This window comes from Delphinapterus leucas, chromosome 2 (genome assembly GCF_059928025.1).
Source record: "Delphinapterus leucas isolate spDelLeu-1000000601 "Yukka" chromosome 2, BTC_Dleu_Yukka2, whole genome shotgun sequence".
NCBI lineage: Eukaryota > Metazoa > Chordata > Mammalia > Artiodactyla > Monodontidae > Delphinapterus > Delphinapterus leucas.
Window position 1 is genome coordinate 114489862 of NC_143130.1, and position 5419 is coordinate 114495280.

The following is a 5419-nucleotide window of genomic DNA, read 5'->3' on the forward strand; positions in this document are numbered from 1 at the left end:
TATCTTAGTCTTTTGTTAATGGTTTTATGAAGCCATCAGGTTTTCCATTAGAATTCTTTAATTTTTTTTTTACCCAGTTCAGCAGTATGATTTGAAATTTATCAGAAACCTATACTTGTCAAAAAGTTCTTTCTATGAAACTTCTTGAAGGTGAAGCATTTGTGCAGAAGCATCAGAGTAAAACTCTACAAATGACAAAAGACTTTAAAAGGTATGGTTAAAGATCTGATTACAATGCAATTCACAAAGAAACCTGGTTATTGTTGTGACCTGCAACATTTTAAGATAATAACTAGAATTATGACTGATAATATTATACCAAGACACATCCAAATTTTAGAAATTTTACATTATTTTTGGAACACTTACATTTATGACATTTACCCATAATAACCTAAGGTTTATCACCACTCATTTGACAATGTTTCCCATGTAACTTAACATATCAAGTAATCCCAACTAATTAGTCTAATATCTCTCTGAGGTGCTTCAGGGGCCCTATGGAGCGTCCCAAAGTTAGTGAGAAATCAGGAGAGCAACAATCAGAATTTGATCTTTGGGAAGTTTGCTAAAAACATCAATAAGGCTTCAAAAAACAGTCAAATAGGATTAAAGGTCACTATGAAATAATACTCACTTAACCAGAAGGGAAAATCCAATTAAAGTGGCATTCCACTCAAAACCAGATTACCAAGTCCTATGCCTTCCCCCTCCCCACAGAAGGAAATTTCCAATTAAGGCAACCCCATAGGAAAGGATACCCTGGTGTCATCACACGGAGGTTCTCTCAATTACCAGAGATGACTTACAGACCAGGACCAGAGCCTTGTTTCCTTCACCACAGAAGCACCATGGACAGTGACGCCTGGTCGACAGCAAGAGGCTGCCCTTAAAACAAAGGTGTTCAGGAAGCTGCTGGACAGGATCTGAGAGCTGCCACCAGCCAGGGGCTGATGTGCCACAGGCAAGATGCCCACTCTGGATGACAGTCCATTTGTGGTTTCCAAAACTGTTACTGAACCAAACTTGGGTCCAGTCACCCAACACACAGCAAAGCTAATCTACTGACACTGGGTTGTGGTGAAGTAAAGCACAGCATTTATTGGGGCACCAAGCAAAGAGAACGGGCATCTTGTCATCAAAAGACCCAAACTCCTTTATGGCTTTCAGGAAAGGGTTTTTTTAAAGGCAACATTAGAGGTAAGGGTGGCAGCGGGCCTGATTAGCTCATGAACATTCTTCTGACTGGCCAAACCCAAAGTCAGACATCAATAACTTTGCCTTAGTAAAGAATTCTTAACATAACTTAGGCTCCAGGTGGCATAAGAAAACTATGAATTGGCAAGCAGGATGAAAACTATTTGTCAGCCCAAACAAACTTCATACTAAGAAAACTGGATTACTAAACCAAATCAATTTTCTTTGTTTTACCACCGATTAGACAAATGCCACTAGAATATAAGCTGTATTAAAGTATGACTATTTGTCTTTTGTTCACTGATATATTCCTATTATCAAGAACATTGCCTGGAATATGTAAAAACTCAATAAATATTTGTTGCTAAATAAATGAAATCATAATTACAGTTTCTCAGTTTACTTAACTGTAAAATATGGGAGTGACCATATATATATATATATATACAATCTCTTCCTGAGTCTCAAATCTCTAAATACGTAATTCATCTATGGTAGGTGATATTTCTTTAAAGAAAATGTAAAGTTTTTCACATGCATAAAGGAAAAATTTACTTTGGTTAAGTAACTGTGTTTGTGACTTGGTAATTTTTAAATCTAGTCTATGTTAATTCAGTATATTAATGATCAAAAATTAAGAAAATATTTAAGACATTTAAGAAACTAAGCATGAATAAGCTGAAATAATCCTAAATTTAGGAGTCTTATGTATCTATGTCCACATTTGTTGCTACAGTACTAAATCCAATCAACGTACAGTTTTTTAACCTAAAATTTTATATTTTCAAGGAAAAAAGTCCTGAACACAATCCCTAATATATACTTAACTAACCTTAAGAATGTCAACTAAGAAAACAATTTTCTTTTGGAAATCCCCTTTAACAGCTCAAGTAAGACACTATTACTCAATAAAAGTTTCCACAAAATAGGATGTCTCTGATGTGGCCCAAAGCTACCACAGTTGTTGGTCTAAGAAGATACCTTGGGCTTTAGTTCTCTGGAATTCTGTGGAATACCCTGGGTTAAATTTAGTTCATTTTCCCACAAGGAAAGCTTATAAAAGGGTTAAATTTACTCTTCTTCCTGAAAAATCCTTGGTAAGAATTAAAACTTAGTTGTTAATAAGTCAGCTATCTTTTTAAAAGAAAGGTGCCTTTTAAATCTGTAGGGGAAAAATTATTCATGTAACTTACTAGCTCATTAAAACCACTCATATATTTAACAAAACGTAGTGCACTGCTCATGCAATTTTGTTTTTTTTTTTTTTTTGCAATATGCGGGCCTCTCACCGCTGTGGCCTCTCCCACTGCGGAGCACAGGCTCCGGACGCACAGGCCCAGGGGCCACGGCCCACGGGCCCAGCCGCTCCGCGGCATGTGGGATCCTCCCGGACCAGGGCACGAATCTGCGTCCCCTGCATCGGCAGGCGGATTCTCAACCACTGCTCCACCAGGGAAGCCCTGCTCATGCAATTTTGGCACTAGGAATTCTAATAGCTTAATTTGTTGCACATCTTTAAAACTAATGGAAAAGTAATGATATGAATATATGACAGGTATATAGAAAGTCCTAGAATGTGCATGGCTTGCCATGGTTACATACCTCGAAGTGCAATTCTCTTCTGATCCCAAATAAACCCATCTTTGCTAAAGAAGTAACCGTCTATTTGTTTTTTTAAACAAACTCAGGTTCTGCTGCTCACCGCTCAAAAAGCCAATACTCAACAGGGTGTTGGTTGGAAAGGAAAAGTTCCTTTATTCAGTAGTCCGGCAACCTGGGGAGAAGGTGGACTCGTATCCAAAAACCAACTCTGAAGATTCTGCTTGACCATGAAAGTTTTTAAAAGGAGAACCATTTTGAGAGGGGGTCAGAGTCTCTGTTGTCTTCCACTCTGTGCAGACTTTCTTCTGATTGGTTGGTGGTGAGGTAATAGGGCAGTGTTCCAGGAATCTTGTGCTCAGCCTGAAGTTACCATCCTCCACCTGGGTGGGGGCCTTAGTTCCTACAGAAGAACTCAAAGGTATTGTTATATATATTCCTTGAGGAAGAACCAGGACCCTGCATTATTGTTCTTGACTGCTGTTCCTTTGTTTCTGCATTCCCTCCCTTCTCTGATAAGCAACTGCTTGAATCTGCCCTTTGGATGGAATTCAGGGAAGGTCAAGGAGGCTGACCACAGTATAATCAGCTGCTTCAGGGTCAAGTTAGCAATACATAGTCCTAGGCTCTATTTTCATCAGCCTTTGACCAGATACGATCACATCATTTAGCCCTGTTAAATTAAACAAGGAAGCCATTAGAATGAGTTGGTTTTAATGCCTTAGGAGCCTACATAGCCAAACCAAAACCTAAGCCTGTAATGCCTAAAGGTTAATAAATCAAACCTAGGACTTCCCTGGTGGTCCAGTGGTTAAGATTCCGTGCTTCTAGGACTTCCCTGGTGGCGCAGTGGTTAAGAATCCGCCTGCCACTGCAGGGGACACAGGTTCGAGCCCTGGCCTGGGAAGATCCCACATGCCACGGAGCAACTAAGCCTGTGTGCCAGAACTACTGAGCCTGAGCTCGAGAGTCCGCGAGCCACAACTACTGAGCCCGCGTGCTTCAACAATTACTGAAGCCTGCGCTCTGCAACAAGAGAAGTCACTGCAATGAGAGGTCCGCGCACCACAGCGGAGTGGACCCCGCTCACTGCAACTAGAGAAAGCCCGTGTGGAGCAACAAAGACCCAATGCAGCCAAAAATCAATCAATCAATTTATTAAAAAAAAAAAAGATTCCGGGCTTCCACTGCTGGGGGCGAGGGTTCCATCCCTGGTCGGGAAGTTCCACATGCCACACAGTACAGCCCAATAATAATAATATTAGTAGTAACAATAGTAATAATAATAAATCAAACCTAAGGACAACCATATGAACAGTCAACTAGGCTTTCCCAAATAAAGGAACTACTACCTAGGCTAATAACTTATTTGCTTTACTTTCACCTCCTCTCTATAAGTCTTCCCCTGGCTCCTGTCCAGAGTGCTCCTATGACTTCTGGTTTGTTTCTCTTCCATTTGAATAGACATTTGCTCAAATAAACTCTTAAAATTTTTTTTTTTTTTTTTTTTGCGGTACGCGGGCCTCTCACTGTTGTGGCCTCTCCCGTTACGGATGCACAGGCTCAGCGGCCATGGCTCACGGGCCCAGCCGCTCCACGGCATGTGGGATCTTCCTGGACCGGAGCACGAACCCGTGTCCCCTGCATGGGCAGGCGGACCCTCAACCACTGCACCACCAGGGAAGCCCAAACTCTTAAAATTTTTATGTGCCACAGTTTATCTTTTACCAGGCTGTAGTTCTCACTACTAAAAGGTGATGTAGAGTAGGACAAAGCAAGAGGAAAGGAAACCTCACTCTCCTCCATTAGATTTTAAGCTGCCTGAACAAAAGAACTTGTGTTCTATTTTGTATTATTACCCAGTGTGCCCTACACATATTAGAAATCTATCGAAGTAATACTGGTACTGGTGTTCACTGCCACAATTGTTTACTGAGTGCCCCCTATGGCTCTAGGGATACAACGATGCACTAGACCAATACAATCCCTACTCTCAGAGCTTATAGTGTACCGTGAGAGAGACAGTACATTCGTTCCTTCAGTATCCCTCAGGGGATCGGTTCCAGGTCCCTTATATAAAATAACATAGTATTTGCATATAACCTACATACACTGTCCTTTATACTCTAAGTCATCTGTAGATTACTTATAATACCTAATACCATGAAAATGCTATGTAAATAGTTGTAAATACAATGTAAATGCTATATAAATAGTTTCCAGCATATGCAAATTCAAGTTTTGCTTTTTGGAACTAACTGGAAACTTTTTTTCTGAACATTTTCCATGTGCGGTTGGTTGAATGCATGGATACAGAACCTGAGGACGTGGAGGGCCGACATTAAATAGACTAGGCATGTGCAATGCAGCTTAATGAATATTATGATAATGGAAATTCACCACATAGGAGGCCTTTGTACTTGCAAGCTCAAAGATAATTTCCCAGAGCAAATGACAGCTAAACTTTAGACTGAAAAGGAGCAGAAGAGAGTTCAAACAGGAGAGGAAGTATTCCACATAGAGAGAACTGCATGTGTGAAGGCCTGGAGGGGAAAGAGGATACACTAACTTTACAAGTTTAGAGAAACAAAGTATAACTGGAACATGTATGTCTGGGAGAACT

General features: G+C 40.5%; 1 protein-coding gene across 13 annotated transcripts in view; it reads right to left on the reverse strand.

The window, feature by feature from the left end:
- STRN3 (striatin 3) overlaps positions 1-5419 on the reverse strand; it is a 110613-nt gene that overhangs the window by 67251 nt on the left and 37943 nt on the right. The window lies entirely within an intron of this gene.